The sequence below is a fragment of the Humulus lupulus genome, chromosome 1 (assembly GCF_963169125.1).
Source record: "Humulus lupulus chromosome 1, drHumLupu1.1, whole genome shotgun sequence".
Lineage (NCBI taxonomy): Eukaryota > Viridiplantae > Streptophyta > Magnoliopsida > Rosales > Cannabaceae > Humulus > Humulus lupulus.
This window is the reverse complement of record NC_084793.1, coordinates 272,110,193-272,131,237: the sequence shown is the minus strand read 5'-3', so window position 1 is coordinate 272,131,237 and position 21,045 is coordinate 272,110,193. Positions and strand designations below refer to the sequence as shown.

Here is a 21,045-nt window from a genome sequence, read left to right as displayed (position 1 = left end):
TCCCTGGTAAGTGCTCCTTCCTCTCTTTTTTTTAACTTTGTTTCTTTACGTTTGGTTTGCCTTCCGGGAGGATCTCTAACACTCGTGTTTGGATTTTGTAGAAGCCGTCCCGCGGACACCTCGCTGTGCGGAGATGATAAGGAGGTCAAACTTCTACGAGGGGCTCTCGGAGGAAGAGCTAAAGGTGGAAGGACTTGTGACCACCGAATCTTTGAGGGAGTATGGGCTACTCGCCTCTTTCCAAAATATTGAGCCAGTGAGTGGCAGGGGGCAAAGTCAGGTGTCAGCTGACGTCTGGGAGCAGATTGCCCTGAAGCTGTCCAAGGTGATCTGCCAGGCCGCCCAGGACGAGAATAATTTATCCCCCAGTTGGGCGGAGAGGTTCCCCGACCCCCAGTCGGAGGAAGAAGAAATCGAGGCTCGCCACGCCGCAGCTTACCCTAATGAAGGGACTCCGGGAGCTGGTACCTCCGGGAAAGGTAAGACTAGCTTTCAATTGATCCACACCCCCAGCCTGTCTGAGGTTTCCCGGACTTCTCAAGTGGGGTTCGATCCCCGCTTCCTTAGGCTAGATCCGCGTAGGATACCCTTTGACAGATATTGCGATAGGGTAGATGAGCTCCTCGGGTGTTCGAGTGACGGTAGTTTGCCAGAAGGTGTCACCATGGTTGACCCTTCTTCCCTCAGCATGTCATTCCCAGACTTCAAGGAGTACGGGAGCTTCCTGGAGCAGGAAGCGGTGTCTTGTTTTTCTTGGGGAAGGCCATCCACGTTTTTCGTGCATGGTCGTCCCTTTCAAACTTTTCTCTTTTTTTGTTTCTTGTTCCCTGCTGGTGGACTTGTTTGTGCTTTTATGTTGTTGCTTGTTTTGTTTTCTGCTTATCTTTTTTCACATCGCTTGCTGGTTGGTTAACCTTGCTTCGTACATTTCTTGCAGAACATCCCGAAGCAAAGATGTTGGGGAGAGCTACCTCACTTATCAAGAAGGCCGCCACCAGCCAAGACCTGTCCAAGGGGAAAGGACGAAAGGCCTGAGCTGGTAGGGGAGGTAAAGCTGCCACACCCAAGAAGACAAGTGGCGAGGCGCAAGGGTCTCCGGTGGTGGAGAGGGCAATCGTGCCCGTGGTGGAGAAGCCTCCTGTCAAGGGGCCTTCCGAGAACATGGTGGTCTCGAGTAGTAGCAGCGAGGGGGAAGGTCTTGTGTTCCCCGCGAAGATGACCGGGGTGAGCAAGCGCTCCGGAGGAGAGGCTGAGGGCGACAAGAAGAAACGCCTTAGACATTCTTCTCCCGGAGGTGATGGAGACCTCCGGGCTGCGCGCAGTCCCCGCCATACTACCCCCACCCATCAGCAACCACAACCCCAACAGCAAAAGCCACAACAACAACAACAACAACAACAACAACAAAGACAAACAACACCGCCACAGCAGCAGCAAAAACAACAGCAACATCAGCAGCAATAACAAACCGGGGCGGTAGTGTCTTCGCTACCGTCCCTAATACCCCGTCTACTTCCTCCTCCAGTCCAAAGGGAGTCCACCCTTTCGGGGTCTCCTTCTTCTCCTTCTCTTCCACTTTCTCAACAAACAAGCCTTCCTCAGCCTGGCCTGAAGTTCCACTTCCCTCAGAAACCGACCCATTTCCCCGCTGCCCTCCTGGAGGGTGTAAGACGGGCTGATAATTTTTTGAAGAGGCGGTTGGAGGCCGAGAAGGCTGTTACTCAAGGAAGGGCAGACAACCTGTCTGCCATGAAGAGAGCTGAGCTGGCAGAAGGGGTGAGATCCCTTCACCCGGCTGGAGCGGTTTTGGATGGCCCAGCCTTGGAGAAGAGGCTGGTGCCTAGGATCGGACGTGCATTGGCGCCGTTCAGAGCGGAGATGATGGAGGACATGGCCCTGAGCTTGTGCGAGCTCAATTCTGAGAAATTGGCCATCAGCAGTAGTAAGGATCCGCTGTTGCTGACACATGCCGTAAAGCAGCAACTTTCTGGGGTAAGCTGTCAGTTGTTGTGTTCTGGGATCATTCGTCTTAGTACATTTGGTTCTGCGTAACTCATTCTGTTGTCTTTCCTCGCAGGCCTCTCTCATCGCGGAACGCTCGTTCCGGGAGGTGGGTGCAGTTCTGGTTCAGCTGGAGGAGAGCCAGGTGGCTCGCAAGGCCTTGGAGGCGGAGAAGCAGAAACTGACCCAACAGGTCGAGAGCATAAAGGGGGAGGCTGTGGAGAAGATTAACCAGGCCCGGCGCAAGGCTGAAGAAGAGGCGGACAAGAAATATCTTGCCAAATATCAAGAGTACCGGGCCAGCGCGGAAAATGAGTTCAAGCAGCGGTCGGATGACTTGAAGGCCAAGAACTCCAAGCTCCAGGAAGAGCTATCCCAGGCCAGGGAGGAGAAGGATACCCTGGATGCCCGCTTGCAATCGAAAAATAATCTCCTCCTTAAGCAGAACGAGGAATATGCCACTCTTCAGAATAGGCTGTACGAGGAGGAGCAAGATCACAAGAGGAGCAAGGATCTCGCGTCTATGCAGGAGTTGGGGCTTGCTGAGAAGGATAAACAGATTGGAGCCTTGCAATTCACTGTCAGGGGGCATGTGACCGAGAAGCAATCCTTGCTGGATCAAAATAAGGTGCAGCGCAAGGAGATTGATTCCCTTAAGGGAGAGCGGGATGCATCCATGGCCGAGCTGGAAAAACTGAGGGCTCAATTGGCTGTCGCGGAGGCAAAGTTGGCGACCTCTGAGGCGGAGCGTTTGAAGGAGAAGGAAGATGCCGAGGTGGTGCTGAATAGAATGATTAATCTACCCACGTGGTCCTCATGCACCAACTTTGGAAAATAAACCGGAGGTAGTAGTCTACCTGGGAGAGGACGCCGCCGCCATGAGGGAAAAGATACAGGCGTGGGATCAAAGCTCAGAGGTGTACGTCCAGACTTATAACATCGACGAGCATGCTGGAGCCCCTGAGGCAGAAAATCCCAAAGAGGCGGGGACCTCTGAACCTGCCAGTGATGAAGTTCCACCTTCCAATGAGCTGACTCCGCCAGCCCCAGTTGAAACCGCTGTCTCCGAGGCCCTGGTCGTGGAAGCCGCTGCCACCCCCAGTGCTTGAAGGGGTCTTATTCTTTATTTTCCTTTGGGGCGAAGCTCCCTGTACTCTTTTTTAATTGCGGGAACATTGCAGATGCCCGGTCCGCAGGGCCTTCATTGTAATAATTGTAGACTTCTTCTTTCCTTTTCTGCTGAGTTCCTTGTTTAATTTTGTGCTTAGGGTAGAGACTTTTATACGGTAGAAACTACTGTAGGGGCGCATGAGGTTTTGGTTCCAACGGCCAGAACCTATGCATTTCTAACTTGAAGCTCTAACGGCTTATGTCTTTTCCCACGTAGTTTCTAGGTTACGGAGGGTTCTTGGTTCCAACGGCCAGACTCCCTCTTTCATTGTACTCAGCTTTCCTAAGGTAAATAGCCAATCCCGGGACTGGTAGTTATACCATTCGCTGGGATGGCTAAGGTGACCCGTTCCATCTCCCCATCGTGATCTTTACAAAGCTTGCGAGGCAAACACTTAATACGATTCCGCGGGATGGTGCCGGAACGGGAGTTCTTTTCGTGAGCGTTGCTAGACTTAGGGATAGATCTTTGCGAAGCAAAACTAACTGTCGTTGCGGACCTCACGGTGGCCGACTTCAGGGACTTGGCATGAAGCCTTGCGAGGCAAGGTTCGTTGCGGTCGGGGAAATCGTCACGCCTACCATGTGCGATCCTGGAGCAGGGGCTTTGCGAAGCAAGGCCCGCTGTAATTAGGGGATCGATTATATCTGCTCCCAGAGTTGAAGCTTGCAAAGCGAAGCTTGCAGTGGTTTCTAGGAGCTCGCCATGCATTATTTTGTGAGACCCGGAGCTGAAGCCTGCGAAGCAAAGCTTACAGCGGTCGCGGATCTTGCCATCTTTTGCCTTGCGGGACCCGGAGCTGGAGCTTGCGAAGCAAAGCTTTCAGCGGAAGGCGTCCCCTCCCAGAGAACTTCAAAATGCCTCATATAGAATTATATGAGGGGAGGACAGACCCGCGCACCCATCTAGCTAAATACAACAAGATGATGCAAGTGGCGCGCGTCAGTGAGGATGCCAAATGCATGTGCTTCTCACTCACCCTTACCAAGTCCGCGGAGGACTGGTGGAAAAGATTAGCTCCCGGATCCATCCACAGTTGGAAGGAGCTACAGTCCGCATTCAGGAGGCAGTTCATTGCTGCCCGGGACCACGACATGGAGGTTGGTTCCTTAACCAACATCAAGCAGCTACCCAATGAGAGCCTCAAAGCTTTCATTCAAAGAATGATGGAAGCTGCTGCTAAGACCAAGGTCAGCGATGACATGAAGCTGATCGCCCTTCAATTGGGGCTTACCGTCGGCTCCCTGCTATGGGGAGAAATGCAAAGGAGACGAGCAGAAACTTTGTCCGAATTCATATCAAAAGCTCAGGGAATCATCAACCTTGAGGATGCCTACCAACAGGCCTTTGGAGTTCCCCCAGCTCCGACGCCCTCCGTGACTGCACCAAGCTTTGCTTCGCAAGCTCCCACACCAGCCCTCACGCTTCCAGGAGCCCAGTTCACTCCAAGCGTGTATGGGCCTTCCGTGTCTGCTCAGACGCCGAGTCAAACCCATTTCTCTGGGTACGGAGCTGTACAAACCGGATGTAGTATCGCTCTCGGCCCGTCGCAACCGCAAGCGGAAGGCCCAGAACAAAATCTGAGCCAATCGCGGAATAAACGAGGCAGAAGAAACTCCAACCGGGGGGACCATTCAAAGAAACCCCGAAAGGACTATGAGCCCAAGTTCACGGAGTACACCAGTTTGATAGACTCACGAGAGAAGGTCTATCGGGCGACCTGTAATATGGTCAACTACAGGAAGCCCCCGAAAGTGTCTCACGGGGGAAGGCGTCCGCGAGACTCAAATAAGAGGTGTGAGTTCCACGGAGACGTGGGGCACACCACAAACGAATGCCTTCAGCTGAAGGATGAGATCGAGTCCCTGGCAAGAGCGGGACACCTCGGTCAATGGGTGAGGATACCCATAATCTATCCCGGACAGGGAGTAGTTCACGGAGCTGCGTACTCTCCGGGACAGAGGGGGACCGCTAGTGCTCCTGGAGCCGGTCACCCCCAAGCTCCTGGATCTCAGTTCCCAGCGCTTCCTGCTCCGACCTCTTCGGCACCCATTGCCGTGTTGACTCCAGGACCCGGAAAACCATATCCGCCTGGCCTTGCTCCACCACCCGTTGACGGACACGTAGCCACCATTTCCGGAGGACCGCACCTTGCCGGAAGCACCCGCAACTCCCAGAAAAGGTACTTGAGGGAGTTAGAACACACCGGGGAGATGTGCGCCTTGGTTCAGTCACCTGCTTAGCGTCCCCAAATGATGGATCTTCCCATCACCTTCACGGAAGATGATGCCCGACATGTGCACTTCCCCCACAACGATCCCCTCGTCGTGGAAGCCCAGATCGCCAATAAGAAGGTGTCACGGATCCTAGTCGATAATGGAAGCTCCGTAAACATCCTCTTCAAAGCTGCCTTCCAAGCGATCAGATTAACCGAGATAGATCTGACCCCATGCCCCATCCAGCTTCAGGGGTTCAATGGGGATGCACTCATGCCCTTAGGCAAAATTCAACTTCCAGTCACCCTCAGAAGAGACCACGACGCTTGTGCCTTCAAGCACTGCACATTCGTGGTGGTCGACTGCCCCACGGCGTATAATACCATCCTAGGCCGACCGGTCCTAATCGAGGTTGGGGCCATAACCTCGATACGCCACTTATGCTTGAAGTTTCCATGCGACAACGGGCGTATCGGCACCCTCCGGGGAGACCAACGAAGTGCACGAAGCTGTTATAACGTCTCCGTCCGATCCGTCTACACGGTCCAGGAGGCGATTGTTGCCACACCTTTGGCAGAGGATTTACCAGAAACTGGGGGTGCCCAAGGGGCATACGTTGACGAACTCGACCCTAGTGTGGGGGTCGAGAGGGCGATAGAGCCGATGGAGGAAGTCGAAGAGGTGATCCTCAACTCGGGAGATCCCACCAAAGTCATTCAGGTGGGGAAAAACCTTCCATCGGCCATTCGAGAAAAGATCGTGGCCACTGTGAAGAATAATCAGGATATCCTGGCATGGTGCCACGCTGATATGACGGGGATTAATCCTAATGTTGCGTGCCACGCACTCAACATAGACCCATCTGCAACTCCAGTTCGCCAAAAGAGGAGGCCGTTGGACCCAGTGATTGCCGAAGCAGTCAAAGCTGAAGTGGACAAGCTGATGTCCATAGGCTTTCTCCAGGAGTCACTCTATCCCGTGTGGTTGGCCAACCCGGTTCTGGTCCCGAAACCCAATGGGTCCTGGAGAATGTGTATTGACTTCACGGACCTGAACAAAGCCTGCCCAAAAGACTGTTTCCCTCTTCCGCGAATCGATCAGATGGTAGACGCTACTTCCGGGTATGAACTCTTATCCTTCATGGATGCATACTCCGGATACAACCAGATCAAGATGCATGTCGCGGACCAGGAACACACCAGCTTCCTCACGGACAAGGGTGTCTACTGTTACGTGGTCATGCCTTTCGGTTTGAAGAATGCTGGGGCGACATACCAGCGTCTAGTAAACAAGATGTTCAAGGACCAGCTGGGGAGGAACATGGAGGTGTATGTAGACGACATGTTGGTGAAATACAAGACCTCTGGGGACCACAGTGACGACCTTGAGGAAGCTTTCGCTGTGATCCGAAAGTACGGAATGAAACTGAATCCGAAGAAATGTACTTTCGGGGTCTCGTCTGGGAAGTTCCTCGGTTTCATTGTCAGCTCCCGCGGAGTGGAGGCCAACCTTGAGAAAATTAAGGCGTTCATAGATATGCCTTCTCCCCGAAAGCATAAGGATGTCCAAAGCGTTACCGGAAGGATAGCTGCTCTCAGCCGCTTCGTATCTAAGGCCACTGACAAATGTGTCCCTTTCTTCAATGTGTTGCGAGGAAACAAGAGGTTCGAGTGGACCCCCGAATGCGAAGCAGCCTTCCAACACCTCAAGGAACATCTAACTCGAGCTCCCATTCTGTCCAAACCTGTCGAAGGAGAGGCGTTGTTCTTGTACTTAGCTGTGACAAAGCATGCCGTAAGTGCCGCTCTCGTCCGGGAAGACGGCCGTCTCCAGCTCCCTGTGTATTACGTGAGCAAGAGGTTACTGGACGCCGAGTCCAGATATACAATGATCGAGAAACTCTCCCTCTGCTTGCTAATCGCTTCGCGGAAGCTAAGGCCCTATTTCCAGGCGCACACCATCAGAGTACTCACCAACCACCCTCTCCGGCAAGTCTTGCAGAAGCCCGAGTCTTCTGGCAGATTACTTAAATGGGCCATGGAACTGAGCCAGTTTGACATCCGCTACCAGCCATGTGTTTCCATAAAAGGCCAAGCTCTCGCGGACTTTATTGTGGAATGCTCAGGAATGAATGACCTCCCGGAGGATCCTGTCCCGGAACTTCCCACATGGAAGGTCTATGTAGACGGAGCCTCAAATGAAAAAGGAGCTGGAGCAGGGGTTATCCTAATTTCTCCCCAAGGACATCAGCTCCAGAGCGCCATCCGTTTCACGTTCCTAGCATCCAACAACGAGGCAGAACACGAAGCCATGCTAGCTGGATTACAACTGGCCAGAGAAGTCGGAGCCCAAAAAATCGAAGTATACAGCGACTCCCTACTTGTGGTAAACCAAATATCTGGAGAATACCAGACGAAAGGCGAAAAAATGGCTGCCTACGTGTCTCTCTCCCGTGGCCTCCTGCAGCATTTCAAAGGCTACCAAATCCGCCAGGTCCCCCGGGACCAGAATTCACTCGCGGACACACTGGCCAAGCTTGCAACAGACCCGGAGATTGAACAATATGGCCTAGTGCCCATCGGGCACTTAGAAGCACCTAGTACTGAGACACAGAGGGTAAATGCCATCATCGACCATTCCCATTCCTGGATAGGACCCATCCTCAGATTTCTCACCACCGGAGAGCTCCCCACTGATAAAGCTGACGCAAGAAAGCTCCAATATCAAGCTCCCCGATACGTGGTTATGGATGGAAAGCTTTACCACAGGGGGTTGTCCATACCCTTCCTTAGGTGTGTTTCCGGAACCGAAATCAGCACCATCATCCATGAGATTCACGGAGGCTTCTGTGGCGACCATACCTCCGGGCTGAGCCTCTCCAAAAAGATCCTTCGTCAAGGATACTTCTGGCCCACCATGAAGAAGGATTGTGTGGATTATGTCAGAAAATGTGAGCAGTGCCAGAGGTACGCCAAGGTTCCGCGAGCGCCGCCTACAGAAATTACCTTAATGACCAGCCCTTGGCCGTTCGCTGTTTGGGGCATTGACCTAGTAGGTTCCCTTCCAACTGGAAGAGGTGGAGTGAAGTATGCCATAGTCGCGGTAGACTACTTCACCAAATGGGCTGAAGCTGAACCTATGAACACGGTCACGTCTAAGAAAGCACTGGACTTTGTCATCAAGAATATAGTGTGTCGTTTCGGGCTTCCACGAAAAATTGTGTCCGACAACGGGAAGCAATTTGATAGTGAGCATTTCACGGACTTCTGTGCTTCGCATGGAATCATCAAAAGCTTTTCCGCAGTCGCCAGACCTCAAGCTAATGGGCAAGTGGAAGCAGTGAACAAAATCTTAAAGACCACGTTGAAGAAAAAACTCCAAGCATGCAAGGCTCACTGGCCGGAAGAGCTTCTGCGAGTACTTTGGGCCTACCGCACAACAGAGAGAACTTCAACGGGGCACACACCTTATTCCATGACCTTCGGTTGCGAGGCCGTCATCCCAGTAGAAACTATGATCCCCTCTCACAGGCAGGACACCTACGACCCTACCCGGAACCACGCCCTTCTCCAGGAGTCCCTGGACATGATCGAAGAGCTCCGGGAGCAGTCACAGGTCCAACTCAAAATGTACCAAGGCAAGATAGCCCGACACTTCAACACAAGAGTCAAGAGCCGTGCATTCAAAGTTGGGGACCTTGTCCTACGGAGAGTATTTCCTGCTACGCAGGGTCCGGGAGTGGGAGTCCTCGGACCCAACTGGGAAGGCCCCTATGAAGTCCAAGAAAAAGTGGGCCATGGGACGTATCACTTAAAGAGACTCGATGGATCTAAAGTACCGCGCGCCTGGAACGCGGAGCACCTCCGCCGTTACTATCAGTAGGCCTCTGACTATCTAGTCGAAAGTCCTTGGTGGACGTAGCAAAAATGTAAAGTATGGAGATAATCCTCCCAGCTGTAAAACACATGCCTAACAGGCTAATTTAATAAAACACGGAGAGATTCACTCCGCTTTTACTGCATTTTTTATCCATTTGTTCCAAGCTGCGTTTTAACAAGTGACCACGCGGTCCGGAGACGTCCGGACCCCACGCTCACTTGGGGGGGTATACATGGCTAAGGCATAGCGATATGCCCCTTGAACAAAACATACAGAGAACACCACTTATGTGTTAGCATTGTGTTTGAAAATTTTAAATTGTTAAACTTAGGTTGATTTGTTGCCATGAACATATTTGCATTACGTGTCATGTGTGCATTATGTGGTTATGTGAAAATTTCCATGAAAATGTCTGCCATTATGCATCATGAAAATTATCTCCTGTGTAGCCCAGCGATGAACAGGACTGGGGGTTGAGGCACATTCAGAGAGCTACGCCGGAACACCCCCAACTTCCTGACAAGTCCTTTGCAGCATACTCCGTGACCGCTGTAAAGCTTTGCTTCGCAAGATTCAGCTCCGGGTCTCATACAGTAATGCATGGCAAGATCCGCGAGGCTTCCCCCGTGAGACACTTTCGGGGGCTTCCTGTAGTTGACCATATTACAGGTCGCCCGATAGACCTTCTCTCGTGAGTCTATCAAACTGGTGTACTCCGTGAACTTGGGCTCATAGTCCTTCCGGGGTTTCTTTGAATGGTCCCCCCGGTTGGAGTTTCTTCCGCCTCGTTTATTCCGCGATTGGCTCAGATTTTGTTCTGGGCCTTCCGCTTGCGGTTGCGACGGGCCGGGAGCGATACTACATCCGGTTTGTACAGCTCCGTACCCAGAGAAATGGGTTTGACTCGGCGTCTGAGCAGACACGGAAGGCCCATACACGCTTGGAGTGAACTGGGCTCCTGGAAGCGTGAGGGCTGGTGCGGGAGCTTGCGAAGCAAAGCTCGGTGCAGTCACGGAGGGCGTCAGAGCTGGGGGAACTCCAAAGGCCTGTTGGTAGGCATCCTCAAGGTTGATGATTCCCTGAGCTTTTGATATGAATTCGGACAAAGTTTCTGCTCGTCTCCTTTGCATTTCTCCCCATAGCAGGGAGCCGACGGTAAGCCCCGATTGAAGGGCGATCAGCTTCATGTCATCGCTGACCTTGGTCTTAGCAGCAGCTTCCATCATTCTTTGAATGAAAGCTTTGAGGCTCTCATTGGGTAGCTGCTTGATGTTGGTTAAGGAACCAACCTCCATGTCGTGGTCCCGGGCAGCAATGAACTGCCTCCTGAATGCGGACTGTAGCTCCTTCCAACTGTGGATGGATCCGGGAGCTAATCTTTTCCACCAGTCCTCCGCGGACTTGGTAAGGGTGAGTGAGAAGCACATGCATTTGGCATCCTCACTGACGCGCGCCACTTGCATCATCTTGTTGTATTTAGCTAGATGGGTGCGCGGGTCTTTCCTCCCCTCATATAATTCTATATGAGGCATTTTGAAGTTCTCCGGGAGGGGCGTTTCCGCGATCCTCCGAATACATGGTTCCGGGTCTTCCTCCTCAGAGTCTGACAGGGCCCCACTTTGCTTCCGGACCAGCTTGGTCAAGGCAGCGATCTGTTCCTCGAGCCTCTTTATATCGCTCTCCGGGAGGTCACGTCCCCGGAGCTTGTCGTTGAGATGATTTCGCAGGTCATCTCCGCGAGGCCGGGCCTTTTCTCCTTTGGCCTTTTCATACTTGGCCTCCAACCTTCTTCTTAGGTCCACAGTGGACCAGCTATCTTCGGAGTGCGTGTCTGCAGCTCGACCGTCCTGGTTGACGGAATCACTGGGGCGGTTGTTCCTTCCCCTAGGCCTGGGTGCCTTAGCACCGGGCCCTCTAGGCACAGAGTGCCCCCTTGGGGCTGAAGGACGTCTGGGCTTAGGAGCGCCAGAGACCTTCTGCGCGCGGGGGGGGGGGGGGGCAGTCGGCCTGGTGATTCACGCCTTTAGGAGGTGTAGGGGCGTTAGTGCGCACAGGCTCCCCAACTTTTTCTTTGCCCTTGTTAGGGGCGGCTTTGGATGGTCCAGCAGCGGCTGGATCCGGCATGGTGGCATCAGCACCACCTAAAACAGAGGCGTCCTCGTCCGAGTCGCCTAGATCTCCGAACTTGCTTTGGAGGCGCTCCATCATGCGCTGCATTTTTTCGGAGACGCGCTCCTGCTCAGCAAGCTTGACCTTAGTGGCCACCAGTTCTTCGGCTACTTGGACCAGTTCTGGATCCTTCTCGTAGTAGTAGCCATCTTTGTAGTAACCGTCTCGGACATACTCTTCTTCGTTTTCTAAGTATGTCGTATCTTCAGTACTGACCCGATCCTGGCGTGATGTCGGGTCTTCACCTTGGTAGTCCGAGTCGTGAGTACTTTCTCCTTCGGTCTGGGCTACCGAGGGTTCGTTTTGTACCGCATCTTCCATCATAGTATCGGGGTTGACCCTAGCATTCTTGTCAACCGCGGATTTTCTCGTAGTCACCATCTTTTCAGTACGGAGTGAATACAAAAAACGTACACAGAAAAAGAGCTGACTAACAACTCCCTACAGCTCTCAATGAAAGCACCAAAATGTTTACCGAGTTTTTCGGAAACGAATACAAACAAAATAATAAAAAGATAAGAACTGTAGAAGTGCAGAAATATAAATAGACAAACATGTTTTATACGTGGTTCAGGCGTTAACGAGCCCTAGTCCACGAGTCGATGTTATTATACTTGTAGAGAATTACAGTAAAATGGCTGGTGTACAAGAACCTCACAAACTCACAATGTTTCTCTCGGGTTCTCTTGAAGAAGATGAAGCTAGAGAGATTTTGGCAGAGTTCTTGCTCTGTAACTTGTTGGCCCTCTCCCCTATCGTAAAATGAGGAGGTCTTTATAGCTAGGGTTTTGGATTAGGGTTTTACTCTACCCCCACGAGTCTTAATTACACCAGCCGTAAATAGGGGATACAATTACCCTAGTAGCATGGCTACAAGGCTCTACGTAGGTATAATTACATGAAAATATGGGGAATGTCAAAAGGCAGCTGTCTTTTCCAGGCTGTCAGCGGAACAGTAGGCGGAAAGGCACTTTTAGGCGTGCTGGGATGTGTGCGGCCTTGACCTGTCAGGCGGGATCCTGTGTCAGGTGAGTATCATTCCAACTATGCCTCCTCCGTGACTCGACCGCTTGGTTTTCTTCCGTGCGAGGCACGGAACTGTATCCGTGAAGGTACCCTGAAGAGCTTCTCCTGGAAGGACCTTCCCTGAAGGATATCCCTTCGGGAGTCTGGGAGAATTGACGAGCTTCCGGGTCGCGGTTGCTTGAAAGAGTGTGCTAGACACTAAACGGGAGAGGCGAAGCCTTTCTGTCCATCCGCGAGCCCTGGTCACCCTTTGTGAAAGACTTTGATAATTCTGCTTCCCCGAGGCTATCCATCTAAACGCTATCCGGAAATCTGGATAACACAATGTATCCTTAGAACCACCTAGACTAGTGTGGGAAATTCTCAACACATGAGATAGATAAAGAGAGAAGAAGAGAAAATAACAAAGAGGCTTAGAAAAGGACTTGTGTTTAGAGAGAATCTAAAACTATCAGAAAATTTGACTTGTGACTTATATTTTGACTTCTCTCTAAGCACTCCTTTTATAGACTCAATTAGGCCATTTAATTTAATTAAAAAATCAATAAAATAATAGCCATTTTGAAGCCCTAGGTCGAAATTATCATGGGCTATAGGCCCGTGAAATTTCCCATTTGATTATAAGCTCATTGGACTTAAAATCAAGGCATGTATTATTTTCTATTGATTTAATTATTTAAATCCTTTATCAAATTAATTATTTATAATTTGAACATTGATTTAAATTTATTTATTAACTTAGATACCAATTTATCTTAATTAATAAAACTGCCATAATTTCTCTTTTCTTCTCAAAATTACACAACTCTGTGAAACTATCCAAAATTGACCTAGTCAACTATGATGATTCTGATTGATGATTAAATAAATTAATTGAGACTATCTAGATGATTTTATCCAAGGTACAATGGGGACCATGGGCCTATGAAATCAAGCTCCAATAAGTTATCATAAATCTAACAGATAAATTTACTAACTTATTAATTCCTCGTGACTCCACTATAGACTCGGAATTGTACTCTTGAATTCATAGAATGCTCTATAACAAATATAGATACGCTATTAATTATCCATTGTTACAACCATAATTGTCACTCAATCCTCTATAAACGGTCTACAATGAGATAGAACTAAAATATTGTTTTACCCCTCATTGTATTTTATCCTTAAAACACTTAGTTCCTTGTAAATGATATTTCAGTAAACTAATTTAATTACTGAAATGAGATCTCTATCATTTAACACCTTCAACCAAAATAAAAGGAAACCATCATTTCACTTCTTCATCAGAAGCTATAGATGTTCATATCTATGATTAACACTCCCACTCAATTATACTACCGAGTTCCCAAGATGTAAGTATGGGCTAGTCCGTAGGGTAAGCTGGTAACGAACAAGTCAAAGAACTCAAATAATACAATCAGTTAGAATACTAACCACTCAGAATTGAGATTGAATTGACCTATGGTCAACTATATGATATGACTAGAATAGATAATAACGGTATGTTTACTTATCTTATCAACTGCCAATATCGGTCCAGTCCGATGTAACAAATATATCCAATCCAATCTAATCTAATCTAATCTAACAAATACATCCAATTTATTTTTATATACCAATAATTTTTTCTTTCTCCATGTTACACACCGACACAAACAAAACCTAAAAAGGGGGGAAAATAGCAGGGGATTCTGTTATTTAAGAGTTGTTTTTCTTTTCAAAACAGAGGCTTGCATTTGTTAAATTTATTTTATTACATGGAACGTTAACACTCTCTGCACTAACTAAACCCAATAGAAATAGATTATACCCACGACAAGAATTTTATTATTTTATGTAATAGGGATCTCTATTCCATTTGGTATGTTTTTGAATAAGAATGAATGCCTGTATGTAGACAAAACTCCTATATATATTTATAGAGTATATTTCTGTTAATTAATGTTTGTATCGATTTATCTGTAAGTATTTTAGGTTGACTACTTGTGATGGTCTTGCTTACTTTCTTGAAGTAATATTCAGTGAGATATATGAGTAATTGTTTATGAATGAGTAAATTTGATTCTTGGCATTGAATCCTTTCTTAATTTGGCAATGCATAAATGAATGATTGACTTGTGAAATTAAAGACCAAGAAAATTAAATATTCTAATACAGTTTTATTCTATTTAATTAGTTTCTTTGTTGCTGCAGCCATTAAAATTTAAAATTTCATGTCTAGACATTCCTTTGATGTGATAAACTGAGTTTTTATTAATTTTAGATTATATGTTTTTGATATTTAACTGAGTTTTTGACTGTTGTTATATTTTCAATTGCTTCAATTTAGACTACTGGTTGTTAAATTAATATATTTTTATGATATTACTTGGGGACAGGAGTATATTGAGTTAAAGGAAATGTTTGTCTTAGTTGATGATATATTATTAAGGAAATATATATATAGAACAGTACTCTTTTCATATCTATACTTAATAAAACTATGATGTAATTTGTTTACATGCATGTTTAATTAGTTACACACAAATATATATATATATATATATATATACATATGAGAGAGAATGTTAAGTGAGAGAAAGAGTACTCTTTTCATATCTATCATTCTGGAGCTCTCTTTTTGTTCTCGTGGTTGACTACCACCTTATATAACCAAATTTTATGGAGACCATGTTTTGTGGCAAATGTGTACAAGTGCAAGCTGGCGTCTTAATAGAAAGAAAGCTATTGTTCTTCATGACTCTTACAGATTATTTTGTCTAACAGTGTCATATAAGTTTTCACTTGCAGCACATTGTTTGCTTTATTTTCTTTTTTTCTTTGTTTCTTTCTTCTCGTTTGGTCTCTTCCACTTTCTTGTTTGTCTTATAGGCATCCTTTCTTAATTTGGTACATGTTGATTCTTTCAAAGTTAAGAATTGTAAATGTTAGTTTAAAGTCATATATATATTAAGATCATACAAACATAAATATATATTATATATATATACATGATCTCACCATATGTTGTATAGAGCTTAGTTAAGCACATATTAAGATATCATAAAATAATTTACTTAAAAAATGATGTAGGCATTTTATATTTGAAGAATGAGATGATCATTCAAATATTATACTTTCATCAAAACCAAATATATATATTTATATATTGTACTGCCGTGTTTGGTTTGGTGAGTAAGAAATGACAACAAAAAGAGGGATTATCAATTAGTAACATCATTTGACTACTTATTATTTTTCTATTTGTTGTTAGGAGTTGCTACTGGAGCTTGTTATGTTTGGTGTCGTTGGAGCTTCCTGTTTCTGTTGTTTAAGACTTAAATTTGTTGTTTTTTTATGTGTTTCTGGAGGCTCTGGAACTTGCTTAAATATGCTTACTGGTGTGGTGAAGAGTTTGTTGCTTGTTGATTTTTTTAGACTTAAGCAGCTTGAATAATGTTGTTGAGTGGATCATAACATTTGACTTGGATTTTTCTTATTTTGTTGCTGGAGGTTAAATTTAAAAGAATGTTCCATTTCAATATTTCTGCAGTATGTTTTGAGCTGATGGTACTCAGTTCCTCAGATATCCCATGCCTCATGTGATCAAAAGTATGTTACATAATTATACACTGCCATTGCTATCTAATCTAATTGGTTTTCTACTTTGAGATTGAATTTTAAACTCTTCTTTCTTTGGTTTTGAGCAGATGACAAGTCAGCATGGATGACCGATGAAGAATTTGCAAGAGAGATGTTGGCTAGAGTGAACCCTGTCGTCATTTTTCGTCTCCAAGTACTAACTTTTTCTTTCCTATAAATATCTTCAAAGTGGTCTAATGCAAGTTTCTTTAAAGCGTCATCTTTGATGATCTTACTTGTGATTTAACTATAGGAATTCCCACCAACCAACCAGCTTGACTCTTCAATCTATGGTAATCAAACTAGTACAATCACTGAAGAACAGATAAGCAACAACTTGGATGGGCAATCAATGTATGAGGTGATCAATTTTCCTATCTATGTTTTTCTCGAGTATATATGTATATAATGAATGTGTAGGCCATGATGACTAAATTCTTGCTTTTAATCAGGCCCTTTATGAAAACAAGATTTATATATTGGTTCACCATGATACTTTTATGCCATTCATGAGGCGAATCAACGACACAATTTCATCAAAAATTTATGCAACTAGAACACTTCTGTTTTTAACCAATGATGGCACCTTGAGGCCTCTGGAAATTGAACTAAGTCTGCCACATCCAAATGGTGATGAATTAGGCGTTGTTAGCAAAGTTATTACACCAGCCCAACAAGGCGTAGAAAGTACCGTTGGGCAACTTGCTAAAGCTTATGTCGTTGTTAATGACTATTGCCATCACCAACTAGTTAGCCATTGGTATATCTCTGTCAGAAAAAGTAGATCATATAACTTTAGTTTATGTTTTGTGATGGTTCTAAATATTAATTCAATTTTCATTGGTCGTATAGGTTGAACACTCATGCAATAGCTAAGTCATTTGTGCTAGAAACAAACAGGCAGCTTAGTGTGTTACACCCAATTTACAAACTGTTGCACCCTCACTTCCATGATAACATGAATGTCAATTCACTTACTAGACAAATTCATGTAAATGGTGGGGGTATTATTGAGTCTGTGGTATGTCCCAAAAAATATTATCTTCAGCTGCTTATAAGAACTGGAATTTAGCTGAACAGGCGCACCCAGCTGATCTCATTAAGAGGTATTAATTCTTTCAAATGAGATAAGTATAAAACAGAAAAATGGAAAATAATGTCTTATATATTTTGTTTTATGTTTCAGAGGGGTGGCAGTGAAGGATCCAAGTTCACCACATGGCCTTCGCCTATTGATAGAGGACTATCCATATGCTGTCGATGGACTTGAAATCTGGGCTGCAATAAAACAATGGGTTCAAGAGTATTGTTCTTACTACTGCAAAACTGATGAAGTTGTTCAAAAAGACAAAGAACTCCAAGCATGGTGGAAGGAGCTCAAAGAGGTCGGTCATGGCAACTTAAAAGACAAGTCATGGTGGCCTAGTATGCAGACTCGTGAAGAGCTAATATTAGCTTTGCTGGTCTATGAAGAATTCATACTTCATTTTCTCTGTCATGCTTAGTAACTTGGATTGTTCGATGTGTTTCTTTTCTACAATTGTTAATTGTAATGACCCAACTACTCTAGACCTTTGGACCATTAACGAAAACTATACATAAACACTAATTCTTAATAACACTTACAAGTGATAAGATCATAACTTTATTAAAACTTGAAAAAAACAAAGGTCAAACTTACATAAAATTTAAGTTAAGGATATGGGATCCCATTGTTTTAAAACAAAAACATGACACAATGATAATTAAAAAGAGATTACATAATAAAATGCGGAAAAATACATATAAAAACCATAAGAACAAAAAATACATCCTCGAATCGAAACTTTCGGCTCTTTGAATCCATTCCGCCTCAATACACATTCCCCAAGCATCCACGAACCTTTCCCGCCACTATAGCTATTTTCCTGCACATATAAACAAAAAGGAGTGAGCCTAATGCCCAGCAAGGAAAATCTAACATATAGCCATATACATAAAAATTCATAATGCAACATAAAAACATACTATAACACTTATGTCACATACATACTATAATGACCATTATTACTTGGGGTCCCATAAACTAAACAAGTCATATGCCCATTAGATTAGTGGGGTCTTGCTAGCTAAGCAAGTCATATGCCCATAATCTATTCGGGGCTTGTTAGTCATATAAGTCATATGCCCAAGTCTACAATCATACTTAACATAACATATTACAAAACATAAAATCATAAGATAACATATAAAAGCATATAACACATAAATCCTATCATATTTTCCTTACCAAAATAATCGGGATATGAGAACTGATTTGGGACCTTGGAACACTCCTAAAAGCCATTTATAATATGGTGAGTATATTGAAGAAAAGGGATGAAAGTGAAAAAGGGACTATGCTATCAAAATATACTTACCAAAAACCTTGTGCTTAAGAAGTTGGATTTCCTAACCAAGAATAAGAATAAGGTTAGAATGAGTAGAAGACTATGAGAATTTTAAAGAACATAATACAGAAATGGACTAGAGTTTGGAAATACCTTGAAGACATATATGACCAATCTAAACCTTGAACCGAAATGTGAATAAACCTTACTTTCCCAAGTGTTTGATAAGCTTATAGTGATCAAGCTTATAATTCCCAACCCAAGTGTTTACACTCTCACACTCACCTAGGAACTTGCAGCCTCTGAACTTAGAGTAATAGATGAATAAATGGTTGGGTACTAGGTCCTATTTATAGAGTTTAGGAATGAAAAGATCTTCATTTAACTTGAATAAAAATAATGGCTTTTTAAGTGAAAATAATTTGAATTATCGTTCAGCAGAGGCTGAAGACTCGTTCAAAAAGATGTTGGACTTATCAAGAGGTTGAAGGTTTGAATGGAGAACATTTTTGAAAAATTTCAAAATATGCTGAGAGAGGTGATATATCGCCCCCTATAGGCGATATATCGCCTGGGCCATTATGCCTGAGGCAATCGTGCAACGTTTCGTGTTTTTCGTATCTTCGTGCTGCGATATATCGCCCCCTATAGCTGCGATATATCGGCATATGCTGATTATTTAAACACGTAATTACACATTTTTAGCTTAATTTGAATTGAGTAAACAGCCTTGACTAAGCCCTCTAACGTTTTCAAAACTGCTAACTGACCTTAGGGTATTCAAATTTTAACCTTAATAAATTTAATCCTCCAAATACTTAATCATTAATAAACCTATACATGACATGTGCTATTATCTTATTGGTTCTTATCTAAACCTTATAGCATAATAAATATTATCCTCAATATTAGTCACATTAATCAAACCTTAGGTTAAAATCAATATTCGTAAACTATAGGTTAAACTTAGAAAATCTACAAGTACTACTATGAGTGTCCAAATAAATCCCGGTCTGAACCAAAAATCCACAGTCATAAAGATAATACTATTATTACTATTATACTACTATCTAACTTAGCTAAGTAAAGTTCTTGGACACTACATTAATGTTGTAGATATTCAAGCTAAAGTATCTTAACTGCAGATATCAACAATCTGTCAAGGCATGAAAATAACAATTACTAGAGAAACCACTAGAGTTATTCATAGTAAAATAAGACATAATTAGAAGAATGAGTTGACATTATTCAATGGTGGCACAACTTAAGTATTTAAATGTTTGATATAAAATGATATTGATTAATTACTTTGAATTACTTTTATTATTGCTGTTGCAGCTTATGGTTCATTCAGCCTTGTAGAGGTCTCTGCAGTTAAGCCTATTCTTGGTATGGAACTTAGTTCTTTTAACCATGGTTTTGTGTGACATCCTTATTAATGTGAACATGTAATTTTGGATCTTTTACTATCTTAAAAATTTAGGGAAGTCATTTAAGAATTCTTAAAAAAAGTAAAAATGAGTTCTTTTATTATTAATTTTAATTTTGAAATAATAGATCTAACTTCCACGTGCTCATTAAGGGATCTTAATTTCTACATTTCCTTATTATATTGAGATTTGAGTGTGTTTATCTCATTAGTCTAGGAATTCCAATTTTTATTTTTGTATTATGTGGTGTGTTCTGCTACTCTCTAAGCTGGATTAATTTTGACACATTTTAATTAGACTAACATTCATAAGGAAATTTTTGAAAAAATCATTTCCTCAAATTACTACAAAAGCATAGAACAATTGGTTACTGTGATTTTTTTTTCTATAATGAGTTTTTGGTTTCAATAAATTTGATTGAATATTAATGATTTTGTTGAATATGTGTTTCTTTGAATGTGGTGTTTTATTACTTGTGATTTATTTGTGAGAGTGAAAATGTTTATAAAATATCCATTTTACCTATACATAAAATGACTTATATAGTTGAATTATTTGTAACATCTAATTTATGCTTCGTGTTTAATATAGTTAGGTTGAGAAACAAAAACTTGTATTGAAGATTGGTTTGGGCATAAAAGAATAAAATTAGCATTCTTTTGGTAAGTTTACTAAACTATGAATTTACTTTGATTTTATTTAAGGTGCACATTATGTATTGTTTTGGGAATTTTACTTTGAATACGTGATTATATTATGTATTGTTCTGGAAATTTTCTGTGTGCAGGAAGTTTTTATACAATATATAGGGGAGATGGTGCCTAATTATTAAACTAATTGATGATCATTATGTTGATATGTTGTAATTGAACATGTGTCCTCAGAATTTTATGCATGCAAGAAGGTTTTAGTCAAACTTATAGGTAAGGTTTCGCCCAAATTTTCAAAAAATGGGTAGGAGTTGGATGGCGAAAGATAGGTTATCAAAAGAATATGAAGATGGAGTTGAGAGTTTTATACAAATAGCCTTGAAAAATACAGTGGATCCTAAGAGAGTTCATTGTCCATGTCACAAGTGTTCTAATTTGAAAAAATTGGATATATGGTTATTTGATATGGAAATAAAAAATTAATATGCTCTTCATATTGATGTATATATA

The 21,045-nt window shown here is 44.0% G+C and overlaps 1 pseudogene; it reads left to right on the top strand.

Moving 5' to 3' along the window:
* Positions 1 to 16,037: 16,037 nt before the first annotated feature.
* Positions 16,038 to 17,628, top strand: LOC133834665 (probable linoleate 9S-lipoxygenase 5; annotated as a pseudogene).
* Positions 17,629 to 21,045: the final 3,417 nt, after the last annotated feature.